The sequence below is a fragment of the Schistocerca americana genome, chromosome 5 (genome assembly GCF_021461395.2).
Source record: "Schistocerca americana isolate TAMUIC-IGC-003095 chromosome 5, iqSchAmer2.1, whole genome shotgun sequence".
NCBI classification, from domain to species: Eukaryota; Metazoa; Arthropoda; class Insecta; order Orthoptera; family Acrididae; genus Schistocerca; species Schistocerca americana.
In genome coordinates this window covers 92,478,555-92,494,625 of record NC_060123.1, presented here as the reverse complement: position 1 = coordinate 92,494,625, position 16,071 = coordinate 92,478,555, and positions in this window count along the sequence as shown.

Below are 16,071 nucleotides of genomic sequence, written 5' to 3'. Positions count from 1 at the left end.
TGCGGTTCTCGTTGTCACTATGAACCGAAGTGTGACTTGAGAAGACATGCGGGACGCCTCGCCGACTCATGCACGAACCGTACCGTCAGTTCACTGAGAGCGCTTTGTTGACATCAGAGAATGTGGTTCATCCATCCGGGAAGGACGGAGTGATTCCGCAATGCAACAGGGGTGTGCAGAATGGTTCACGGAAGGCTATAGAATACAACGAAATGGGTCAGCTTACACCAAACAGACCATCACACAAGATCGACAACTCAGCCGAATGGCACTGCGGGACAGATCTGCGTCCTCCTTGGCTCTGGCGCAACAGTGGAGTAGCGCAATACATAGTACCTTATCAGCGGTGACAGTCCATCGCCAGTTATTACTTCATGGGTTACGAGTGCGCCGTTCACTCCTCCGCCTACCTTTAACGAACGTGCAGAAACATGGGAGACGCCAATGGTGTATGGAATGACGTCACTTGGGACAGGAATGACATCAGATAGTATTTTCGGACGAATCCAGGTTCTTTCTGTTTGAAAATGGTGGCAGGATTTTGGTTCGCCGCAGACAGTGGGAGCGGCATTACAGTGACTGCATTCAAACGAGACGTACAACGCCAACTCAGGGCCCTATGTTATGGGGTGCTATTGGGTAAAATCACAAATCACAGTTGGTGAGTGTCCAGGGTACTGTGAACATTGTGGCCTACGTGAATGACATCCTGCGACCCAAAGCCATTTCCTTTCTGCACAACACCCCAGACACCATTTTTCAGCAAAATAATGCACGACCACGTGCCACTGCACGAGCACTTGCCTTCTTGGTGTCGCAGGAGGTCAGCCTTATGCTGTGGACCTCCAGATCACGAGATTTGTCGCCAAATGAAAATATGTGGGATATGGTGAAACGACGGGTTCAGTGCTGTGACCCAATGCCAACCACCACAATTGAACTTTGGAACCAGGTGAACGCAGCATGGATGGATATACCACAGAACGCCACTCGTGACTTACACGCATCGACGCCACCGCTCATAGAACAGGTTATCACAGCCCACAGCGGACCCTGTGCCTACTAAGCAACAGGACGCAGTCTGAACCGAGGTGACAGAAATGCAAATAATTTTTTGAAGAGCATACTGATGAACGTGTCCTGTGAATACGAACGTCGTATCTCTAGTCGCGCAAGGTGTCCTGTTTTTTCTGAACATGAGTGAATTTAGAATCTTCTGTATACTTACGTGTAAAATTCTTACAGCCTTTTCAGTAAACGTACCTTTGTTACACTGTCCATCGATCTTTTAATTTAGCAAGTAGGAACTCATTTGCTAGGCACCCTGTATATGTACATCTACATCACTGTCTACAAATCACTGTCAAGTGCGTGGGAGGGGGTACTACCCATTGTAGCAGTGGACAATAATATTGGTTGTGTCCACACTTCACATTTATGATGACTTGAAAGCTGCTGAGGACATTGTCAATGCGCTCGTAGAATGTCTGTAGAGCAATGGTAGCCCATTCTTACTTAAGATCCAAAACCTAGAAGGAAGATAGAGATATTGCACCCTCGCGTCTCACGTAAATTCGACGTTCTAACTCATCCCAAAGGCGTTCCATTGGGTTTAGTTTAGGATATATGCAGGCTAATCTATTTCAGAAATCTTACTGTCCACAAACATTAGCACAAGCACGCTGACTTATGGCAGTGTACACTGTGACTCTGACACAAATAATCATCGTGGCCGAGATGTTTCTCAACAGTACACATTTCACAATGCTGTATATTGTGCTCTTATTCGTGAGTATTTAGCGTCTGCTTAAGTACAGTAAGGGGGCACATAATAACCATAAAAAACACGCTCGTATCGTACCACCACCTCCTCTGTATTTGGCACTACACTGATCGCAGGTAACGTTTTCCAGGCATTCGCCAAACCAGGAACCTTTCATCGGATTTTGACGGCGTACAGCGTGAGTCATCGCTCGAAATCACTTGTTTCCAGTCATTCACTGTCCACTGGTGTCGCTCTTCGCAAGAAGCGTACCTTCGCGATGACTTCATAAATGTGATGTTCATGAGGAGCTAGTCGGCATTCTTCTTAACTCCCTGCGCTCGTTCATTGTACTATGCGGACTGCTGGTAGCGCTTTTTAGTTGACGACTGATGCCTTTCACTGTTCCTTTGCGATTTTTTATAACCACCCTCCGCAGAGCTCGACTGTCTGTGTCAACAAGTAGTTACGCTCTGCCCCGTCTTAGTCCCGCGTCTCCATTTTCAACAGTGGAGACCGGCAGCTTTAGGACTGCAATGTCCCTGATGGGCGTGTTAGTCAGCTGATATCCAATGACGAGTCCACTTCCGTACTAACTGAGCTCTCTTGCTGTTGGTAATTCTCTGCTTACAAAAAATACAGCCCCTGTCGTTTTATAACAGCGGGTCTGTCTCCCGTGACATCTTGTACATATGCTGCTACGGTTGTTTCCACGATCACGCTAGTTGTTCTTCATTTCCATCACGTTCACGGAAGAGCTATTTTAAACAGTAAATGCTATAATCCTTTCGCGAGTTACACAGTGTCAGAAAGGCATTGTCAGTAACTTTTCTGGTCTTAATCACGTATTTGATCCAGTAATGAGAAGCATTTAGTCCCTATAATGTAATTGTGGTTTTGCTACACGTTTCAAATAAACAAGAAGAGACGTATGCAATGTGACAAGGCTGCCTTCGTAACCCAGCATTTTCCTTAATATGGACAGAAGAAACATGTTCCGTCTATGTAGTGTCCCTGAAAATAGTGAGACAATAATATTACTCCATCTTTCGTGGGTTTTCCATCTTCTCTGGTCATAGTCTTCATCCAAAGAGCTTTTACAGTTGGTTTGATGGGAAATCTGAAGTCGAATGACAGAAATAAAACCACTGTAACTTTCGTGTCGTCGTTGCTACTGTAGAGTCTTGTACCAAGGGAAGCAAGGGAGGGGATGTTGTTTGGTGTCCGGTATCCTCTTTCTTCAACACAGCTGCACACATAGATTAACAGGATTCTTTATTAACAAGAACAAGAAGCTACTTCTCTTTAAGCTTCCCTGTGTTGTGGTACAAGCTCTTCTGTAGTAGTCCACATTAGCCTCACTGCTGATGAAGTGTAAACGCTACACTCTGATAGCCAGTAACGTGAACTGACAAAAGCCAACTAGAATAGTGTCTGAGCTGGTAACAGATCTGACTACGACTGAGACTCTGACTGGTTGACTAGAGACAACAACTCTGACTCCCTCTGACTGCAGCCGGCCGGTGTGGCGATGCGGTTCTAGGCGCTTCAGTCTGCAACCGCGTGACCGCTACGGTCGCTGGTTCGAATCCTGCCTCGGGCATGGATGTGTGTGATGTCCTTAGGTTAGTTAGATTTAATTAGTTCTAAGTTCTAGGCGACTGATGCCCTCAGAAGTTAAGTCGCATAGTGCTCAGAGCCAGAGCCGTCTGACTGCGACTGTCTGGTTGAGCCCTCTGCTCCACAGCGTTGATCTAAATACTTGCAGTTGAGAGGGCGTTGGCGAAATGTTGCTTGCGTGTCTGTCTTTGGCGTCTCTCCTGGTAGAAGCACTTGATCCAGCGCCTATTATCGATCTTCTCGCAACCTCTTTAGCGACCAGTGTGCTGGCGACAGCTTACACCAGCACAGTAACAAATGATTAAGCTTATCCATTATGGACGTTTAAGAAACTACGACTGTTCATTCAATATAAATAGAGAAAAGTGCAACTAGTCGCTCCTTTGAAACACTTGTTTATCGAATAAATCAGTTTTATAATCTTTCAGGCTTATCTTGAGATGTTGCACAGGAGATCACATCACAATTTCATAGCGTAAAACTCGGTGCTACTTCGGTGACTAGAAGATGGAACATGGTTTAATGTATCGCCATGAGTAAGATTTTATATGGCGTTTTGTAGCCAAAACGTATTCTAACCCCTTGTGGCGATACATTAAAGCACGTTCCCTTTTCTCGTCACAGAGCCATCACCCAGCATTACAGTGCGAAGGTCATGTAACCTCCAGTGCACCATCTGAATATGAAGCAGAAAAGGTTCGAAAAGCGGTTTATGGAAGAAGCAAGTGTTCCAAATGGGTGACTGGTTGCAGTTTCTGTATTTGTGCTACACTAAAAGTAACCAGCACAACGAAAATTCGTGTATATAAAAGAAAGTATCGCTTGAACGAGTCCATTTACGAAAGAAATGTAATTCCTTTATACTTTAGGCTATAATCAGTTTGATTAGTACCTCCGTGAAAGTCAAGCTGACATTTTTGTCGAAACTCGTCTAACAGAAGATAAAGTTTGCTGCAGCTGACATGGCGTACGTTGACTTCAAGTGTGTCACATCATGGCAATTCCCCTTTGTGCACCTCTGTGGGAAAGAACAAACGAAAGTGAGTTCTGCAAGATCTTTGTTTGTGGAATACGTGATGATTTTCGTTCCCCAAAATCCTCAGCTTGTGAGAGGATAAAATACGATGTGTGTTTGGGAAGTTTTAAGAATGGGCTTGTAACTGTACAATGGTGATACTTATATGCTACTGTAATGCATCTCTTTCGAAATAGTCCCTTCTGACTGAACACACCTACTCCAACGGTGTTTCCACTTTTGGAAACATTCCCGGAAATTTTTTTCCTGAAGTGTGTTAGGGATGTTCTCCGTATTTGCCTGGATCTCATCAGTCGAATCAAACCACTTCCCTTTCAGTGAAAATTTCAGTTTAGGAGACAAGTAGAAGTCCGCAGGGGGCACATCAGGGGAATATGGCGGTTGTGGAAGCACACGAATTTTTAATTTGGTCAAAAATTCAACGATGGGGAAGGCACGATGAGCCAGGGCATTGTCATGTTGTAGCACCCAACTCCTGCCATTCCACAATCCAGGCCTTTTCATCCGCACCTCTTCGTGCAAACCCTCAACGACACGTTTGTAGTATTCCTGGTTAATTGTCTCTCCTCCAGGGCTAAATTCATGATGCACAATACCGGTAGAGTCAAAAGAAATCACCATCATTGTCTTCACATTCGACCGACTTTGCCGTGCTTTTTTCTGTCGTGGTGAACATGGAGTCTTCCACTGCGAAGACTGCACTTGGCTTCAGGATCATACCCATATACCCACGATTCGTCACCTGTAATTACCCTGTTTAGCAAATCTGGGTGATTGTTAGTCCGACAATCAGTTCAAGTCGGTATTGTCTCTGGTCACTTGGCTACACATTTGGAATGAATTTTGACGACCCTCGACGAATGTTCAGATCTTCAGTTAAAATTGACTGAAATGCATAGAAACTTAAATTAAGTTCATCAGCCATCTCCCTAATTGTAAGTCTACGATCAGCGCGCACTAACTTGCGAACTTTCAAAACATTTTCATTCGTTTTCGAAGTGGAAGGACGGCTAGACCTTGATTCATCTTCAAATGTAATGGTTCAAATGGCTCTGAGCACTATGGGACTTAACATCTGAGGTCATCAGTCCCCTAGAACTTAGAACTACTTAAACCTAACTAACCTAAGGACACCACACACATCCACGCCCGAGGCAGGATTCGAACCAGCGACCGTAGCGATCGCATGGTTCCAGATTGAAGCGCCTAGAACCGCACGGCCACCCCCGCCGGCCATCTTCAAATGATTCGCAGCCATTTTTAAATCTGTTGAACCAGACAAAAAATTTGACTGGCGCATACAGTTATCTCCAAAAGCAGTTTTTAATAGTTCGTAAGTCTCAGAAGCTGATTTCCTGGTTTTAAAACAAAATTTCACACAAAATCGTTGCTCCGTTTTTACGTCCATTTTCACACAGACAGAATCCGGCAACGAACGCTAACAGACCCGCACTCAACCACCTGCCACAACGAACTGAATAAAGGAAACGTAGTTTACTGTCATAGGGCGTTCAAGGACAAGGCAGTGACTCACTCCCCATCCTCCGTCTACTTGCCCGCCAGACCAGTAAGCAGTAGCGGGTCCACTCTTAACGCTTTCCAATCGCAATTCGCATTTCCATAAATCTACAGCACATTGACTTTAGTGATGTCGGCCTATAATTGTAGGCATTTGGCCGAGGAAATATCTTGAAGACCGGAATGACCTGACCTCTTTTGTAATCATAGGTTACTCTTCGTTGATCCAGCGACTGACTGTAAACTGCTCATAGAAGGGGAGCAATCCTTTCGCATAATATTTGTAATCTGTGGTAAGAAATCCTCACTGGAAGGTAAATATCTTTATCCATGGACTTAATGTATTTTGAGACAAACGTTTGTTCACTTTTCGTCTTCTTCTTGGGAATAACTACCTCATTAATTAGTACTGGAATGGAAGACCACATTCTGTAGGCTACATGGTGTAGCTGAAGAAAGCTATTAGCAAAGTTTCATGTTAGTGCCTTCCGCTCGTATCTCAACAATCTTCCCGTCCTTTTGCAGCCACCGTCGGCGGCGTTGCATTGCCTGCAACTTTAATAAGCAAAGAGCTTTCACAAAGAGACACGGCGAGGTCCCTCGCTGGCAGTTCTGCTGTAAGCACGAGTCGGTCCTGAGACTTCCACCTTCATACTGCAGACGCGAGCCTCTTCCGTATTCATGTGAGTGTAGAGAGGAAAGTATTGGTGCTCGAGCCGCGACCTCACGCGCTCCCGTGAGAGTAATGTGGGGGACGTGGGCCCACGGGAAGTGCTGTCTCGCTGGCGAGCCACTGCCCGCAGCCGGGCCTTACACACACACACACACATACACACACACACACACACACACACACACAGTACTCACTCTTGTAATCTAAAGTTACTGCTGTCTCATGTGTGAGTCACCTGTTCTACAATTAATTTGGAAGCAATATAAGCACATTGGGCAATACATGACTCTTACCTAGGAAAGCAGGTGTTGACAGATGTGAAAATTACCGAACCATCAGCTTAATAAGTCACGGCTGCAAAATACTAACTCGAATTCTTTACAAACAAATGGAGAAACTGGTAGATGCCGACGTCGGGGAAAATCAGTTTGGATTCCGTTGAAATGCTGGAACACGTATGGCAGTACCGACCCAACGACTTATCCTAGAAGACAGCTGAAGAAAAGGCAAACCTACGTTTCTAGCATTTGTAGACATAGAGAAAGTTTTGACACTGTTGACTGGAATACTCTCTTTCAAATACTGAAGGTGGCAGGGGTGAAATACAGTGAGCGAAAGCTATTTACAATTTGTACAGAAACCAGATGGCAGTTATAAGAGTCGAGGGACATCAAAGGGAAGCAGAGGTTGGGAAGGGAGTGACACAGGGTTGTAGCCTCTCCCCAATGTTATTCAGTCTGTATATTGAGCAAGCAGTGAAGGAAACAAAAGAAAAATTCGGAGTGGTCATTAAAATCCATTGAGAGGAAATAAAAACCTTGAGGTTCGCCCATGACATTGTAATTCTGTCAGAGACAGCAAACGACCTGGATGAACAGTTGAACGGAATGAACAATGTCTTGAAAGGAGGATATAAGATGAACATCAACAAAAGCAAAACGAGGATAACGGAATGTATTCGAATTAAGTCGAGTGATGCTGAGGGAATTAGATTAGGAAATGAGACACTTAAAGTAGTAAATGAGTTTTGCTATTTTGGGAGCAATATAACTGATGATGGCCGAAGTAGAGAGGATATAAGATGTAGACTGGGAATAGCAAGGAAAGTGTTTCTGAAGAAGAGAAATTTGTTAACATCGAGTATAGATTTAAGTGTCAGGAAGTCGTTTCTGAAATTATTTGTATGGAGTGTAGCCATGCATGGAAGTGAAACATGGACGGTAAATAGCTCGGACAAGAAGAGAATAGAAGTTCTCGAAATGTGGTGATACAGAAGAATGCTGAAGATTAGATGGGTAGATCGCATAACTAATGAAGAGCTATTGAACTGAATTGGGGAGAAGAGAAATTTCTGGCACAACTTGACTAGAAGAAGGGATCGGTGGGTAGAACATGTTCTGAGGCATCAAGGGATCACCAATTTAATATTGGAGGGCAGCGTGGAGGGTAAAAATCGTAGAGAGAGACCAAGAGATGAATACACTAAGCAGATTCAGAAGGATGTAGGTTGCAGTATATACTGGGAGATGAAGAAGCTTGCACAGGATAGAGTAGGAAGGAGAGCTGCATCAAACCAGTCTCAGGACTGAAGACCACAACAAGAACACCTAAGAGACATGCCGTTAATACTGTCTAACACCGCCTGTAGCCTAGGTAATGGCCCAAGCTGGTCCCAAAGTGTTTGCAGGTAGCCCACTGACGCAGTTCATTGCAAATTAGGTCCCGATGACCTACCAAACTGTGGGCAGTTGATCACTACATTTCACCCACTATTGTAAATACTCTCAGAAATTGTTACACGACTATGATAACATACATGCACAGCCCTGTTAACTGGCTGTTGTCAGATTGAAGAACTGGAGTGTTCACGCCATGCTCAACATGAAGCTGTAAAAGAGAGGACAGCACTTGGTCACCGAGAATATCACAATAAACATACAGGCTAAATCATGATACTAACAACATCGCCCTTTTTTTTTCAGACTGCAGAACACGCTTCCAGTCAGACACTCTCCAGGTTCTCTGTTGTCTGGCACACTGAAGACACGTAGCTGAATGTGCCACTATGTGAGGTACACACTCCAAAAGTCCATTCCATGCAACTCTCTGTTCGCTGGGAAACTGATTGAGACAGGCCTGCATTCACCGACAGCAGTAATTCCTGTCGGTAATTGACAAAGGTGACACTAGTCTCCAGTCGCTAGCGGTTTGGATGCTTTTACAGCCGCTGTTCTTTTGCTGTGTTGCATCACTAAGTGGTACACCAGTTCTCGTGGACACGTTGGACAGTCCACGTCGATACACCACCAAATCAGGCAGTGTGGTTATTGGCCATTTCAAACGTGACAATTCTTTTCCGCCATTGTGTCGATCATCTTCCTGCACTGATCCTATGCAACCGACTGCCACTTTTATCCGACTTAACTGCCGCTATATTTAGTTTTGATCCAAGGTTCATGAAGCTGCTGACATCTTCCTCTTCTTAGTCCTTTCTCTTTTTTTCTCTCTCTTTCTCGACCTCAATTTCTGGTTCTCGACCCCTAAGCGTTAAATAAGAATTCACAAACGAAACAAAACCTAATTTACACCTCTACCCTCACTGTCTCCTCGACCGCCTAAAAGATCTCTGGGACAGTGTCCATTGCTGCCAGATATTCGATGAAGTCAAAAACAACATCATGATGTGTTGCCGGATTCCTCCCTAGCTCATACCCTCCTTTCCTCCTCCCTGTCCCATCCGCTTCCCTTTGACGTTACATTGCAGCTAGGCCCAGTACCATATGTATGGAAAAATTCAATAACTGGTGGGAAAATATAAATAACCCAATTCTCGTAGGTGTAAAACGGGATATTAAAAAATTCAAGATGGTTGACTTTAGGACAGTCCCATGATGTCGCAATCCAAGTAGGCGATCCAGCAAGGTGAGTCACGGGGCGCTGGCACAGCTTTTATGGTTGCTGTGTCACTTCTGCTACGTACAGGAACCATAATGGTGTACATGGTGGATACTGACACTACCACCATCGTAGCCAGTGCACTATGGAATCCGATGTCGCCACTTTTCAAATGCAGTATGAGCACTTATCCTATGACGTTACAGATCTCTGGCAAGGGCTGCCCAGTTGTCAAATTATCTCATGTCCTACTGTACTTTCCTCACCCCTCTGACAACACAGTTAAATGAAGCAGGGTACATGGTTTCTAAGTCACTTGTGCTTAGTTCAGAATCCTATCCTAAGTATAAAACGCTGTGACATTCAAAAATCCTTAAATCAAGCATAAACCTGTATGACATCACACAGATTGCTTCGTCAAACAATTTCCCCGACGCAGTTTACCCTAAAGTTAAAACTATGTAACTCACCTGTGCTGATTAAGCACTTAGCATGTGTGTGTAGTAGAATAGGAACAATTACTTGTCTATTTAAACGAATGTGAAGCACACTGGGGAGGGCTCCTCTGTCGACCAACCGCTGCACCTATAACTGATTCTTATCGATTCGATAATGAAAGCATCATTTATGTATCTTCTCCGCATATTCATTTTTTTTCTGTTTAACAAATTATACATCTCCGAGTCCTTGAGACTTGCCTTTCTGTCTTTTGCTGTCTTAAACGTAAGATTTCCATGCTTTTTCTGAGTTAATTGATAATTATTATCATAATTTTGGCAAATTATGAGCTTAATTTAATATACCTGTCCTGTATCCAATCTTATTTGTATGATCGCGTTTTATGTTTCAGCTTCGCCTTTCCGCTGTGAAGCGTAAGTTGGGTGATGTAATGACTACTCACCATGTTATTACATGATTAATTCATTAATTTTAGAGCTTGCAGTCTGATTTGCCTTAAATTTGAAGTACGATTATTCTGGCTGTGCACTGTGATATACAGGGTGAGTCACCTAACGTTACCGCTGCATATATTTCGTATACCACATCAAATACTGACGAATCGATTCCACAGACCGAACGTGAGGAGAAGGGCTAGTGTAATTGGTTAATACAAACCATAAAAAAATGCACGGAAGTATGTTTTTTAGCACAAACCTACGTTTTTTGAAATGGAACCCCGTTAGTTTTGTTAGCACATCCAAACATATAAACAAATACGTAATCAGTGCCGTTTGTTGCATTGTAAAATGTTAATTACATCCGGAGATATTGTAACCTAAAGTTGACGCTTGAGTACCACTCTTCGGCTGTTCGATCGTGTGTATCGGAGAGCACCGAATTACGTAGGGATCCAAAGGGAACGGTGATGGACCTCAGGTACAGAAGAGACTGGAACAGCACATTACGTCCACATGCTAACACCTTTTTGTTGGTCTTTTTCACTGACGCACATGTACATTACCATGAGGGGTGAGGTAAACGTACACACGTGGTTTCCGTTTTCATTTACGAAGTGGAATAGAGTTTGTCCCACTCGAAACGCGTCGACGTATGTGGTATCAGCATGATGGTGCACCTGCACACTCCGCAATTAACACTAGGCTGACCCTTGACAGGATGTTCGACGGGCGTTTCATAGGACGTTGCGGACGCATAAATTGGCCAGCCCGTTCTCCTGATCTTACACCTCTGGACTTCTTTCCGTGGGATATGTTAAAGGAGAATGTGTACCGTGATGTGCCTAAAACGCCAGGGAATATGAAACAACGTATCGTGGCAGCCTGCAGCGACATTACACCAGATGTACTGCGGCGTGTACGACATTCATTACGCCAGAGATTGCAGTTGTGTGCAGCAAATGATGGCCACCACATTGAACATCTATTGGCCTGACATGTCGGGACACACTCTATTCCACTCCGCAATTGAAAACGGAAACCACGTTTGTACGTGTACCTCACCCCCTCATGGTAATGTACATGTGCGTCAGTGAAGAAGACCAGTAAAAAGGTGTTAGCATGTGGACGTAATGTGCTGTTCCAGTCTCTTCTGTACCTAAGGTCCATCACCGTTCCCTTTGGATCCCTACGTAATTCGGTGCTCTCCGATACACACGATCGAACAGCCGAAGAGTGGTACTCAAGCGTCAACTTTAGGTTACAATATCTCCGGATGTAATTAACATTTTGCAATGCAACAAACGGTACTGATTACGTATTTGTTTATATGTTTGGATGTGCTAACAAAACTAACGGGGTTCCATTTAAAAAAACGTAGGTTTGTGCTAAAAAACATACTTCCGTGCATTTTTTTATGGTTTGTATTAACCAATTACACTAGCCCCACTCCTCACGTTCGGTCGGTGGAATCGATTCGTCAGTATTTGATGTGGTTGACGAAATATATCCAGCGGTAATGTTAGGTGACTCACCCTGTATTTAACCGCACTGTACTGTCATTTCACACGGTCGCATATCACCAAACTTATTGCTGTCCAACAGTGAACTCTGAGCCTGCATTCACCTTGCAACGTAAAAATGGACGGTAATAAACGCACAATCAGCTACACGGGATATGTCACGCACCCATCTCCGCGCCTCCTTGGCCACTCCCACACTGCCGTAGACTGTTGGTACGTAATTCAGGTTCAGAAACGAGGACCCCATCTTCCTTAAATAAAAATTCGCAGAAGATTCAAGTTTATAATGGTCAGACAGTCAGCATGGACACGTGGCAAAAATTTAAGCCCGCCATCAGGTCCAAATGGGCAGAAATGTTGAAGGATGACATCATTCTGTTGCTGGATAATATCAGCCAACATGTTGCCAAAGTTGTTTCGAACACCCTGCAGAAGTTTCTCTGGGAAGCCCTGACGCATCCTTCATACAGCCCCGATCTTTCTCCATACGATTCTTACATTTTGGAGGCTTGGCTCTGAGCACTATGGGACTTAACATCTGAGGTCATCAGTCCCCTAGAACTTAGAACTACTTAAACCTAACTAACCTATGGACGTCACACACATCCATGCCCGATACAGGATTCGAACCTGCGACCGTAGTGGTCGCGCGGTTCCAAACTGAAGCGCCTAGAACCGCTCGACCACACCGGCCGACTTGGAGGTTTGAAGAAACACATTTGTGGCCGTCGATTTGCTTCGGACGAAAAGGTGCATGCCTGGGCACAATCATAGTTCCATAGGCGCGTACCGTGGTGTTAAAACTATAAAGAGTCTAAATTCGCTTTGCTAACTGAAACATATTTTCCACCAAGGATTTATATGTAAATAAGGAAATACCTATTTTCTACTGACATCAGACAAAAAGAGTGTACTATTATTGATCATTAGGTTTGACAGGTTAACAGAAACGATATAAAGTGATACTAAACGAGTATCTTCACAGTTTTATAAAACCAGTAAATGGTTGGTAAAAGTGAGGAAGAGAACTGCGAAGAGTGAGAAGCGACTGTGGAACGTGGCAGAATGTTAGCTCGCCTGAAGGGCATCTTGCCGTCTAGCCACCGGCTGTGGGCCAGTGGTTCACCTAGCAATCACTAAAATACTTAAGTACTAAGGTACGCTTCGAGGATGGTAAGCTTCAAGCTCTTTATTTAAAAGTCTCACACAACTGTATCAAATGCGTGAGCTCTTAGCACAAGTGTTTAGCCAACGTCGTGCCTAGTACGGGAGAACGACGTCATTCTGGTGGACATTGACTACCAAACGCGGACGATGTGTGTTGGCTGCTTAAGAAAACAGGTAGAAAAGCGAGGCTGAGGAATCCTGCTGGGTCCAGTTGAAGATTTGGTCGAAGAAAGCAAACAACTAACTATCGCCTTCAGCACTAATTTCTGAAACCACCCTAAACTGTACTGCTGTTGTTGTTGTAGTCTTCAGTCCGAAGACTGGTTTCATGCAGCTTTCTGCACCACTCTAACCTGTGTAAGCCTCTTCAACTCTAAATAATTAACGCTGCCTGCATTCAATTCAATGTGCTTATTATACTCGCCTCCTGGTCTCCCTTTTTTATTTTTACCCCCTCCCCCCCCCCCCCCCCCCCCCAACACACACGCATCACTCCAATAATAAATCGGTTATTTGGTAATGTCTAAGAATGTTCCATACCAACCATTCCCTTCTTTTACTCGAATTATGACACAAATTTCATTCGGTCCCACTTCTATCCAGTACTTCCTCGTAAGTTACGTGATGTATCCATCTAATCTTCTGCATTGTCCACCGCGATAGCTGAGTGATGCCGGCACGGTAGCTCAACGTGTTCGGTCAGAGAGCTGGCTGGCACCTGTAATAAAAATACTGAGTGAAAGGATCAACAACGAACTTCAACGGATATCATGTGACGTCCGCTACGACCAAATATAACGAATAAAATGAAAAAAAAAGAAAAACCGTGGTTATCGCGACGGAATGCCATGCTAAGGGGCCCGGGTTAGATTCCCGGCTGGGTGGGAGATTTTCCCCGCTCAGGGACTGGGTGTTGTATTGTCTTCATTATCATCTCATCCCCATCGACACGCAAGTCGCCGAAGTGGCGTCACGTCAAAAGAATTGCACCAGGAGACCGGTCTACCCGACGGGAGGCCTAGCCACGCAACATTTTATTTCATCTTCTACATTTTTCTTAACCGCTTATCGTCCAGGTTTAACCCGTGTGCAAGGCGACTCTCCAGACAAACGCCTTCATAAAAGAACTCCTGGCACCTAAATTTATGTTCAATGTTAACACATCTCTGGTATTCAGAAGCACATTTCTTCCCATTGTAATTTACAATTTATAAACTCGCTACTTTGGCTATTATCAAAGCAAAATAAATCTATTAATTTCAAAGCATTATATACTAATCCAGTTCCTTCAGAGTTACCTGATTTAATTGGCCTATGTAGATCTGTCTTGACGATCGGTATGTTGCGAGGTTCTCAGCTACAATTTTCTCAAAAATGGCTCTGAGTACTACGCGACTTAACTTCTGAGGTCATCAGTCGCCTAGAACTTAGAACTAATTAAATCTACCTAAGGACATCACACACATCCATGCCCGAGGCAGGATTCGAACCTGCGACCGTAGCGGTCGCTCGACTCCAGACTGTAGCGCCTAGAACCGCACGGCCACAACGGCCGGCCACAATTTTCTCATTCAGTTAACCTTAGCTGAAGGGAAGGTGCGTCTTGATAATGAGTTACACTAAGGTGTTAGCGTGAGCCGTACTGAAGCAGCTTATGTTTTGAGAAGTGGCGACGTGTTCATGGAAAGACTAAACATCGAAGTACAGTTCTACAAATGGTGGTAGTTTTTTTTTTAATCCAGTAACTGCCTGCATAGCACTCTGTACTGAGATCTATAATCTTTGTTAATAAATTGTCATTTAAGGAGTGAAAACGTTCAAGGGAAATCTGGCGGCATTTCATTTACTTTCACGAGAAAAGCGTTAGATAGAGTCGATCTCAATGCTCCAATACAGATTCTGATAGTTCTATACTCGCACTCATCTAGTTTCCCTAGTCCGTTTTGCTTTGTTGAACCGTAACTGATGCATCCGTAATCAATATAAGGTTTTATTAGCACGCGATATATAGAATGTTCCACAATTCACATTGCATACATTTAGAGGTTGCAGAGAGGAGTTAGTAGATCAAGTTTTTCGTAGGAACCCATGTCGGGATGCGGCATTCGACGACGCTAAGGAGCGTCAAAGTTACAGGCACCGGCGGCTGTGAATGTATGTATATACAGGAGAATTCCATGATGATGCCACAAACTTTCAAGGATGATAGAGAAGGTTAAATACACCAATTTGATGTAAGGTCTGTGTACAGAAAACGTACGAGTCGAAAGCTATATGTGAAAACAATTGACAGTGGAATACATGTATGGATACTGTTGCTGCTAAGACTGTAGGGTAGCCACCTTCCAGACGTGGTAGTATGGACCAAAACAGGAGAAAATGTCCAGTAAACGTCACCCCTAATATGTATACCTTAAGAGCTATGAGTACTTGTTCAATAGAGGTAACGTGCTAGCGAAGATGAACAAGTTCTCACAGCTACTCAGGTATTCATTTTAGAGATCATGTTTACTAGACAACTTTTCTTGTCTTGGTGCACACTACCACCTCTGAAAGTTGTACACCCAAAACTCTTAGCAACAGTACCGGTACATATATCCCACCGTCAGAGCGATCAGAATGATTTTTGCTTGCAACTCGTTCGTTTCCGAACCAGTATTCAAATACAGAGATATGCAAATAGGTAGAATACGGCGCTGCGATCAGCGACGCCTTTGTAAGACAAGGGGTGTGTGGCGCAGTTGTTAGATTAGTTACTGCTGCTACAATGGTAGGTTATCGAGATTTAAGTGAGTTTGAACGTGGAGTTATATAGGCGCACGAACGATGGGACACAGCGATGAAGTGGAGATTTCCCCACACGATCATTTGACGAGTGTACCCTGAATATCAGGAATCCGGTAAAACATCAAATCTCCGACATCGCTGCGGCCGGGAAAAGATCCTGCAAGAACGGGAACAAACGGGAACAACGAAAACTG